Source organism: Triticum dicoccoides, chromosome 5A, assembly GCF_002162155.2.
Source record: "Triticum dicoccoides isolate Atlit2015 ecotype Zavitan chromosome 5A, WEW_v2.0, whole genome shotgun sequence".
Lineage (NCBI taxonomy): Eukaryota > Viridiplantae > Streptophyta > Magnoliopsida > Poales > Poaceae > Triticum > Triticum dicoccoides.
The window spans coordinates 197,840,064-197,852,216 of record NC_041388.1 but is presented as its reverse complement, the minus strand read 5'-3'; positions in this window follow the sequence as shown (position 1 = coordinate 197,852,216).

The window sequence follows — 12,153 nt, the reverse complement described above, 5'->3', positions numbered from 1 at the left end:
TGGAACATTTACGTGCTGTTTTTATTGCTCTACGTGATGCACGTTTGTTTGGTAACCTTGGGAAGTGCACCTTTTGCACCGACCGAGTATCTTTTCTTGGCTATGTTGTTACTCCACAGGGAATTGAAGTTGACAAAGCCAAGATTGAAGCTATTGAGAGTTGGCTGCAGCCCAAAACGGTCACACAAGTGAGGAGTTTTCTTGGCCTCGCTGGATTCTATAGGCGTTTTGTGAGAGATTTCAGCACCATTGCTGCACCTCTCAACGAGCTTACAAAGAAGGATGTGCCTTTTGTTTGGGGTACCGCACAGGAAGAAGCCTTCACGGTATTGAAAGATAAGTTGACACATGCTCCTTTACTCCAACTTCCTGATTTTAATAAGACTTTTGAGCTTGAATGTGATGCTAGTGGAATTGGATTAGGAGGTGTGTTATTACAAGATGGCAATCCTGTTGCATACTTTTCTGAAAAATTGAGTGGGCCTAGTCTGAATTATTCTACTTATGATAAAGAATTATATGCTCTTGTTCGGACTTTAGAAACATGGCAACATTATTTATGGCCCAAAGAATTTGTTATACATTCTGATCATGAATCTTTGAAACATATTAAAAGTCAAGCTAAACTGAATCATAGACATGCTAAATGAGTTGAATTCATTGAGACTTTCCCTTATGTCATTAAACACAAGAAGGGAAAAGAAAATGTTATTGCTGATGCATTGTCTCGTCGCTATACTATGCTTTCACAACTTGACTTCAAAATATTTGGTTTGGAGACCATCAAAGATCAATATGTGCATGATGCTGATTTTAAAGATGTAATGCAGAATTGTAAAGAAGGAAGAATGTGGAACAAGTTTGTCGTTAACGATGGATTTGTGTTTCGTGCTAACAAGCTATGCATTCCAGCTAGCTCTGTTCGTCTTTTGTTGTTGCAGGAAGCGCATGGAGGAGGATTAATGGGACATTTTGGCGTGAAGAAGACGGAGGACGTACTTGCTACACATTTCTTTTGGCCAAAGATGAGACGGGATGTTGAGCGTTTTATTGCTCGATGCACTACATGTCAAAAAGCTAAGTCACGACTCAATCCTCATGGTTTATATATGCCTTTGCCTGTACCTAGTGTTCCTTGGGAGGATATATCTATGGACTTTGTTTTAGGTTTACCTCGAACAAAGAAGGGGAGGGATAGCATATTTGTTGTCGTGGATAGATTCTCGAAAATGGCACACTTTATACCATGTCATAAAAGCGATGATGCTGTTAATGTTGTTGATTTGTTCTTTCGTGAAATTATTCGCTTGCATGGTGTGCCAAATACTATTGTTTCAGATCGTGTGATAGAGGCAAAGGTGTCCCGTCTTTCGATGAGATGGTGGATTTCGCTTTGGTGGAAGTCGACTTTGACGATCCGACTACGAACGTGCGAGGACGTCGCGCCTTAGCAATCGCTAAACCAACTCCGAGAGGTTATTGACCACGCCGGAGCACGATCAACCTGACCACGAGGGTCTGTTTCCTGCGAGCAGACGAAGAACAAGCAAGAAACTAAGATTGCAATCTGGATATTGCGAATATAAGATGAAAGCTTTATTGATCAAGGTGGGGTTCTGTGACGCCTTTGTCTGGTCGTTGAACACAAACGAAGTACGCGAAGTTGCAGCTATGGCGAACTTTTAATCTAAACAAAACCCAAAGTCTAAACGATGCCCTAAGGGCTGTATATATGGAGGAAGAGGGGGAATTTCGTGGCCCTTGGTGGAGGAGTCCGAAATCAACCCTATCTCTTGTTTCCCCACACATACGGACTCTAAAAATAGCCTATACTTATGTATTTCGAAATTACATGGGCCTGGCCCAATAATAAGGTGACGCAGCACCTAAAATAGCCTCGGGACGAAATTTATGAAGTGGCATCTTGTATATTTCGTCCAAGGCTTCATGCACCCATTATGGTGGCTTCAAAGTCCTGAAATCATCACTTGTAACTCCGTTCTTGTTCTTGCTCCAATGTTCATCCTTCTCCAAGCTAGGCCCTTCATTTGTAAGCAAAACAAATGTATCCAATTTAGGCAGCATCATATTCTCATGAACATTAGAATCATTACCAAGAAACGAAAGTACCTGGTAATTTAGTTGGCGTGCACGAGCTCTAGTAATTGGTCCAGTATGTATAGCAGCAGGGGCTGTGGGTGTAACAATTGTATTGATGTCCTCATCAATGAGATTAATGAACGAAGTTTTACGTGCTTTCATTGGACGATTTGTGGTAGTTTACTTTGATGACATACTGATTTATAGCAGATCTTTGGAAGAACATTTGGAACATTTACGTGCTGTTTTTATTGCTCTACGTGATGCACGTTTGTTTGGTAACCTTGGGAAGTGCACCTTTTGCACCGACCGAGTATCTTTTCTTGGCTATGTTGTTACTCCACAGGGAATTGAAGTTGACAAAGCCAATATTGAAGCTATTGAGAGTTGGCCGCAGCCCAAAACGGTCACACAAGTGAGGAGTTTTCTTGGCCTCGCTGGATTCTATAGGCGTTTTGTGAGAGCTTTCAGCACCATTGCTGCACCTCTCAACGAGCTTACAAAGAAGGATGTGCCTTTTGTTTGGGGTACCGCACAGGAAGAAGCCTTCACGGTATTGAAAGATAAGTTGACACATGCTCCTTTACTCCAACTTCCTGATTTTAATAAGACTTTTGAGCTTGAATGTGATGCTAGTGGAATTGGATTAGGAGGTGTGTTATTACAAGATGGCAAACCTGTTGCATACTTTTCTGAAAAATTGAGTGGGCCTAGTCTGAATTATTCTACTTATGATAAAGAATTATATGCTCTTGTTCGGACTTTAGAAACATGGCAACATTATTTATGGCCCAAAGAGTTTGTTATACATTCTGATCATGAATCTTTGAAACATATTAAAAGTCAAGCTAAACTGAATCGTAGACATGCTAAATGGGTTGAATTCATTGAGACTTTTCCTTATGTCATTAAACACAAGAAGGGAAAAGAAAATGTTATTGCTGATGCATTGTCTCGCCGCTATATGTGCATGATGCTGATTTTAAAGATGTAATGCAGAATTGTAAAGAAGGAAGAATGTGGAACAAGTTTGTCGTTAACGATGGATTTGTGTTTCGTGCTAACAAGCTATGCATTCCAGCTAGCTCCGTTCGTCTTTTGTTGTTGCAGGAGGCGCATGGAGGAGGATTAATGGGACACTTTGGCGTGAAGAAGACGGAGGACGTACTTGCTACACATTTCTTTTGGCCAAAGATGAGACGGGATGTTGAGCGTTTTATTGCTCGATGCACTACATGTCAAAAAGCTAAGTCACGACTCAATCCTCATGGTTTATATATGCCTTTGCCTGTACCTAGTGTTCCTTGGGAGGATATATCTATGGACTTTGTTTTAGGTTTACCTCGAACAAAGAAGGGGAGGGATAGCATATTTGTTGTCGTGGATAGATTCTCGAAAATGGCACACTTTATACCATGTCATAAAAGCGATGATGCTGTTAATGTTGCTGATTTGTTCTTTCGTGAAATTATTCGCTTGCATGGTGTGCCAAATACTATTGTTTCAGATCGTGATACTAAATTTCTTAGCCACTTTTGGAGATGTTTATGGGCTAAGTTGGGGACTAAACTGTTTTTAGTACTACTTGTCACCCCCAAACTGATGGACAAACTGAAGTAGTCAATAGAACGTTGTCTACTATGCTTAGGGCTGTTTTGAAGAATAATAAGAAAATGTGGGAGGAATGCTTGCCTCATATTGAATTTGCTTATAATCGTTCATTGCATTCTACTACTAAGATGTGCCCTTTTGAAGTTGTGTATGGTTTCCTACCTCGTGCACCTATTGATTTGTTGCCTCTTCCATCTTCGGAGAAGGTTAATTTTGATGCTAAACAACATGCTGAATTGATTTTAAAAATGCATGAGTTAACTAAGGAAAACATTGAGCGTATGAATGCTAAATATAAACTTGCTGGAGATAAGGGTAGAAAACATGTTGTGTTTGCACCTGGAGATCTTGTTTGGTTACATTTGCGTAAGGATAGATTTCCTGATTTGCGCAAATCAAAGTTAATGCCACGTGCTGATGGTCCCTTTAAGGTGTTAGAGAAAATAAATGATAATGCATATAAAGTTGAGCTGCCTGCAGATTTTGGGGTTAGTCTCACTTTTAACATTGCAGATTTGAAGCCTTATTTGGGTGAGGAAGATGAACTTCCGTCGAGGACGACTTCATTTCAAGAAGGGGAGGATGATGAGGACATCAATACAATTGTTACACCCACAGCCCCTGCTGCTATACATACTGGACCAATTACTAGAGCTCGTGCACGCCAACTAAATTACCAGGTACTTTCGTTTCTTGGTAATGATTCTAATGTTCATGAGAATATGATGCTGCCTAAATTGGATACATTTGTTTTGCTTACAAATGAAGGGCCTAGCTTGGAGAAGGATGAACATTGGAGCAAGAACAAGCATGGAGATGATGGCATGCGCAAGGGAAACAAGAACGGAGTTACAAGTGATGATTTCAGGACTTTGAAGCCACCATAATGGGTGCATGAAGCCTTGGACGAAATATACAAGATGCCACTTCATAAATTTCGTCCCGAGGCTATTTTAGGTGCTGCGTCACCTTACTATTGGGCCAGGCCCATGTAATTTCGAAATACATAAGTATAGGCTATTTTTAGAGTCCGTATGTGTGGGGAAACAAGAGATAGGGTTGATTTCGGACCCCTCCACCAAGGGCCACGAAATTCCCCCCCTCTTCCTCCATATATACAGCCCTTAGGGCATCGTTTAGACTTTGGGTTTTGTTTAGATTAAAAGTTCGCCATAGCTGCAACTTCGCGTACTTCGTTTGTGTTCAACGACCAGACAAAGGCGTCACAGAACCCCACCTTGATCAATAAAGCTTTCATCTTATATTCACAATATCCAGATTGCAATCTCAGTTTCTTGCTTGTTCTTCGTTTGCTCGCAGGAAACAGACCCTCGTGGTCAGGTTGATCGTGCTCCGGCGTGGTCAATAACCTCTCGGAGTTGGTTTAGCGATTGCTAAGGCGCGACGTCCTCGCACGTTCGTAGTCGGATCGTCAAAGTCGACTTCCACCAAAGCGAAATCCATCATCTCATCGAAAGACGGGACACCTCCGCCTCTATCATCTTTGCTTGAACCGCACACTTGGCTGTTGCTCTTCATCCAACCCTTGTAGATATTGAAACAAAGGTAGCCATCCATTGCAGCATAGTAGATGTGGTCTATATCTAGTACATTCCGCTGCCATGCATGACGATGAAACGTGTATGGAGGTTTCTCCAGTTTACCGTACGAAGGATGAACCATGCCTCCTGCCAGGGTCAGCATTGAAGGCTGACGAGAGGGCACCAGCCGATTCTTCTGGAGGTCGAAGGGGTTGCCTACAACGAGGCCTATTCGACCCAGGACTTCTTCGTCGTTCGTAAAGTCTACAGTAACAAATTTCACTGTTTTTTCCTTGAGGAAGTTCTTAAAATCCTGGCACTCAACGTCGGCATGGCATATGTGGTAGACCAAGCAAACGTTATGTACGCAAACCTGGATCACGGCAGGCTTCTTCCTCTCTTCGTCCTTTAGATCCTTCTCTCGTCCCAGGACTGTGGTGTACTCAACATCTAGCCCAGCGACCCACTCATCATCTGAGTTTTCGAACATGCGTCTGAAGCGAGAAAGGCATCCTTTCACCGTCGCGGAAGAACGGGTGTAGATGACATCGAACTCATCGCCGGTGATGGTTCTAACCTTGTACTCACTGCCGATCGTGGAGATTTGGTACTCCATGGATTTGGGAGGAGGGTTAGGATTAGTGAAACTGCCGTAATGTGAATGGACGGGATGACTAGGAGCGAACCGCCATAGTATTGAAGGACGTGTAGGGACGAGTAGGAGCGAACTACGAGCGTGTGAACGGCAGGGTAGTGGCTTTCCATTCTCCCATGATACGGGCTTCCGAGAGCCCTTGGATCTGAGATTGAACGGTTGCATGGCGTGATTCTAGACCTATGGGTGAATATCCTATCTTGGAGGGTTATTCTGCAAATTTTCAGCAACTTAGCATGCGACCGTTTGATCTCAGATCCAAGGGCTCCAGCAGCCCGTATCATGGTCATGCCTACCACGACCGTCGCGTCGCTCGCGCGGTCGCGCCCTTGGAGATTTAACACGGTGCATTAGGCTATCTGATGTTGGCATGTCATAGATAGTCATCACTTAGCCACTCATACTACAACAAGGTTGGCTATAAGTGTATTTTTTACTCCTCTCTATCTCTTTCTTCATACTCAAGGAAGAAACGGTGCTAAGCGTGTGTATTTATTGCATTTGCCAAGGAGTGACCTCTTCCAATGAAATGGTGTTGCTAAGTTTGCTTCATTTAATTAGCTATAGACTCATAATTGTCTTTTCACCTAGGTACACGCGCTTAGCACCGTTTCTTCCTTGGGTCACCAAACTAGTCTCTCTCTTCTTGATTAACTTGCCACATCAGACTTTATGCCTATGTGGCAAGCTTAAGCACCTGTAGGAGCAAGTAAAAGTAAGTACAATAGTGCGCTTTACATGACATTTTTGCATATGTGGAGGAAAGAGAGGCAAGGAAAAAGTGGAGAAGTGGGCTCTCATGCAAGAACCAGCCTCCACTACATGGTGGAGCATTGGGAGAGGCACCTGTATGGAGGTGGTCAGGAATCTGGGAGACTCACGCCGGTCGTAGCGCCGCAGTTAAAATGATAATGGCAAGTCAAATCACAGGGCCCCACCTGTCCAGCAGTAACTCACTGTCAAATCACACAGCCCTACGTTTGCAGTAGCCTACTCCCTCATCTTCTCGCGTCTCTGTCGAACCGACTAGGCGAAACTGCCCCGCCGCCTACCACGCAGGAAAAGCCCCGCCCTCGACTTTTAAATACAACTACATCCGCTTAAGAATCCAATGATATACTTTTTGTGACATAGTAACTCATATTTAGTTAGTCAAATGGATGACCTAGAACTACGTGCAGGCCCTATAAACCGAGACGCCTAAAACTAAAAAAAACTGAGACGGAGAGGGTAGTTCAATACGTATCTTTTTAGATCAATATAGTCGGGATTCACCAAGGAGCAAAACCAAGTGGTAGGCTACTCCTGTTGTGTTGGCGTAGCAACTCAAGCAGGGTCAGTCCGCACACGAAATGGCGACACACTTAACAGGACCCCTTTGGCCGACATGTGGCTCATCCACCGTCTTGTTCCACGTGCGATGCACCAAATTACAGTTCGGAGCAGCGGTTGGCATTGGAGGCACCCCGGTGTAGCGCCGTGGTAGTAGAAAATGAGCGACGAGGGGTCAAATCACAAAGCCCCACCTTTCCCGCATTAAGCTGGACGGACGAAGCAACCATCATTTCACTCTAGGGCGCAAGAGCATAAAGAAAAAAGAAAACAATGATGCGTGCGGCAGCTACCTAGGGCACCCTAGGGTAGGGGTCTCCACTACAGATCCTTTTTTTCAAACTGCCTCCACTACAAATCGGCTTCTCCCTCATCCTCTTGAAGAAAACCGATGATGAGTGCGACAGTAGGGTTTGTAGGAGTACTACGGCGTGCGGGGCCACGTCGTAGTAAACGGGTTCGAGCCAACACCTTAAATATGTGTGGGCCGCTTGGTTTTACGGGAACGAGGCAGCATTTTAGGTTCAGGGACCAGTGGAGGTATAGTACGTACAAAAAATTGTGGACGTAGGTTCGACCGAAAGGCAATGATGCATGGGCCCTGCATTTTGATATACCCGGGGCCACATGAAATTTGCTACTCTACTCAAAACTAGTAAGGTACACATGTATTGAACACATGAGATTTTGAAACCAAATTATGAATAAATACACACTATAGCATGTAAAGCTTTGCGTCATATATGCATGATGTAGATGTTCGTTTAGTTCTTATAGTTCATCTCATTCAAAATCAATAATTTTTATAAAAATGTTAAAATTCATGGGGTTGTGCATTGTACTCCCTCCGTTCCAAAATAGATGACCCAACTTTGCACTAACTTTGTACAAAGTTAGTGCAAAGTTGGGTCATCTATTTTGGAACGGAGGGAGTAAATCATAAAGTAAAAAACAAATAATGGCAATTCATTTAGAAAAAAATAATCAATTATGATACAGAAGATTCTAGAACAAAGGAGAAGTGCTTGTGTTTTGAGGTTTGTGCATTATGCTTAAGTTCAACCATGGAGTCTTCTAAATTGTACATGTGGTAGATCTGGTGGAATGTTGATGATATCCAACGGCCAGTAGTGCTTGGATTTTCCTATCTCTGCACTGTCGGGTTAGCTTCATCCAGCGACCATCTTTCAAAGTTATTGGCACACTATATAGTTCTTGTGCCATAGTTGCATGTTTTGGAAAAAAGCTACTAGTGGGTTGTACTATCTATTTAGGAATAGAAGATGTATACATGAAAGTTGCAGGGAAAGAGATGACATGGAGCATCTCAATTCCTATGAGTAGGGATTGGAAAAGAGATGTCATTTGGTTCAAATCATAGGAACTTTTCTATTGAATCTAGAGATGACATGTTTCTCAATTCCTATGAGGAGGGATTAGAAAAGAGATGTAATTTGGTTCATATCATAGGAACTTTTCTATTGAATATATGCTAATGTTTATTTTCCTTTGAAATTAAGGGAGTATCGGAATCCATTCGTATGAACCAAGTGGCGCTAAAGCTATAGAAATGATATCATGTTTATTTCCTTTGAAATGTGGAGTATATGAATCTATTCCTATGAACCAATTGGCTCTAAAGGAAAAAATCATATAAAAATCATATCATATAGAGTTCCTATGATATTCCTCGACACTAAAGGATGCTTGAAATTGCTGCGGGTGATATGATGGTCTTTCTTTGTAGACTCCTCACCCAACTTTATAGTTACCTCTCGAAGATGAATGAAATGATATATACATGGTATTCTACATGTGCAATTTGGTACACGAAAACTCGGTAAAAGTTTGCGAGGTTAGAATTTTCAATAAAGCTATATGCACTACATTTCGGAACGGAGGGAGCATACGGCAGTTGCTAACACTCACATGGAAGATTTGTGTGTAGGAGGAGTGGCTGTTCTGTTAAATGACATGGCAAAACTGACACTGTCGGATGCCGATCTAACGGTCCTTACGGCGTTCGTCGGGAAAAGGCTTATGGTGAATGTTTGTCGGATAATGATTTACGGACACATGCATTGCATTGATACGTGCCCCCCCTCTCTCTCACGCACATGCACCCTCACGAGTCACGACTCTCCCGAGTCCTCTCGTAGACTCGCACGTCGCACCCACCGTCTATCTGCAGGTAGATGTCACGCACATATGTGCTCTTCACACCCTACCCTCAGAACTTCTAAAAAACAAAAGACGGCGCGCACATTTTATTTTAGCTCACACGTCACACACTTGTACTATTACTCTTGCGGCGAACGTTCTTTGGGCATAGTATATTGTACTCTCACGAAGAGAAGCGGTGCACACATGCACTAGTTCTCTCACACCCACTCGCGGGTACATGTAGGAGCGAATTTTTTTGAAGTTGGTACAACAAAATCACTCCACTATATATAAAAGCAGGAGCCTTAGCGCTTGCTTTACTAGGGTTCATCTTGTTCACTCTCTCATGCTCTCCAGATCTAAGCAACACATAGGTGGCCACACTCTCTCTCAGCTCACGACTGGTCACAAATCCGGCCGGACAACCTCGACCGGGGCAGGGGTGTAGGTGCATCGTTCACGCTGTCGTCGGCGGCGAGGGAGGAGACCAACGACTGTCCGCGTGTCCCGGTCGGTGGCTGTGCCGTTCTCTTCGAGAGAGCGCCGGCTCGGGAGGGCCTCCGACCCCTTCTTCCTCCCTGCGGTATTGTGGCCAAGATGCAGCCTCCCGACGCCGTCTTTGCGACATGCCAATGACCCTCGGGTATATATTCCTTCAAAACCTGCCTTGCTCTACTGCCCTAGCTCCCTTCGTGTGGATCCTTTTCTACTTCCATCCGCTGTTCCAAAGCCACCTAGACTTCTACTATTATTAGAAGTAAAGCTATTTCATACAGTCGACTCAAAGCGTTGGTTCAAACAGGGAAGAAAGTGGGAAAGCTGTAGCATGAATCAGGGCTTGGTTCTAAGAGGAAACGGGGGAAAGTAGTAATATCTGTCACTGTTTAAATAACTGTATTTCTTATTTGCACAAACAGGGATGTCTGTCTCCATATCGTTTCGGGATGTCTATCTTCGTATCATTTCTATCCGTGCAATCAAAAGCACACACCTCAGTTTTAGTACAACTGCGCAAAATGAGATGGCTATCCCTCGCTGTCGTTGTCTAACCTCCCATCTTCAAGGTATCCCTACAATGGTAGTAACTAAGGTAGAATGACCAACGCAATCTAAAAGAAGCTGATTCATACGTTTTACTTCCTGATTACAGTGTAGGGACGAGCGAAAACAACTGCATCCTAGTCCGGAATGCACTTTCTACTAGTTCATCCATGGACCAAGGACTAGCTGGCACGGCTGCACGGCGGTTTTTTGGGCAGGTGCGCGGACAAGAGGCATTGTGGTCTGCTTATTTCTGCAAATAGCGGTGCTTAAATTTAGTGGAATGCACAAGCATTTCAGCTGGTCAGTACACTGCATGGTTCAGTTCAGCATTCCAGCTGAGACCACAATTATAATTGGTTACTCTGGAATGAGAGAACCTAACCCTGAATGGTGGCAACAAGAAAAAACCAGAGTGAACTCCAGGAAATTTAAGCCTGCCGGGAGGCCCTTTGCTCAGAGAGAAGCCTTGCTTGTTTTTTCCTGATTTGTAAACCTTCTCACAACTTTGTCTTTTGCTGTGAACTAGTATATGTTTGTTATGTTCTACGAATCATTGAGATGTACAAAATTGCTTAACTTATGATTTTCAAGTTTTTTATGAAGACGAGTTTAATGTGAGTGTTCCACATGAGCGCTGGACTAGCGTGTGAATGTTTGGAATTTATTACATTGTGGCCTCAATTAACTGCATGAACCACTGTAACAAGATACATAGTTGCTTATATGTCAGACAGCGGATTGTTGATTGTTAGCTGGTTGATAGCCCAGTGTTGAAGCGAGCTGAGCCAATGTGCCGTGTTTTGCACAACTGCTTACAAGTGGGGTAGCACCAACATTGTTTACAAGTACTTATGTATACGTCGGCGCACAGTTCTAGAACGAGTGCTCTATTTCATCAAAACACACCCTGCTCGTATGATAAACCGTGACAACTTATGTCTTACCATGCCATATTCATGAAAAAACTAGTGAGGACGCATCTGTTTCGGCAACAATTACGATGGTTCTCACATGATTCACGGGCACACAAAAGTAGCAACAGTTCCCATAGACGGATTCAAACAGAGTACTAGTCCCAGAGGGGTCGATAACAGGCAAGGTTCGGATAATTAGACACAATCCAAACTACTATTAAACACTAGCTGGGGCAACTATTTCATTCCTCGATCTAATTTGGGATGGACACAAGACGGACCTTGCCGTGAACATCATCGAGGACATCCCGCAACAGCTCAATCCTGTGAACCTTCATGAAGACAACCTTGTGGCCTTGCCACTGATAAACTTGTTTGTGGAGGCATGCCACGTCATCTTCCCACGTAAGCTTGACAAGAACAATATTCCTCACAAACGAAGGAGTAGCTTTGAACTCCTTGTGCTTTAGTACACCCTGGACAACACGCCTGACAACAGTGAGGCTGGAATACAACTCTTCATTGGTATAACCGCAAATGGCTTCCAGGATCCAACAGCCTAAGAACTCTGTTTTCCCTGTGCGTATATTCAGGTCGTCCGCCTCATAGCGAGTGACATGTACAACCACACAATCCTTGTCTGCATGAGGGCTCTAATTGAAACAGAAACAAATTGTGAATTACTTTTCAGTATAAGAAACACAAGTTATTTAAACCACTAAGTATACCATGGCATCTAAAAAAACCCACCACATACTTAGATGAAAAACCACAATCGAGATCGGCAAAGAAG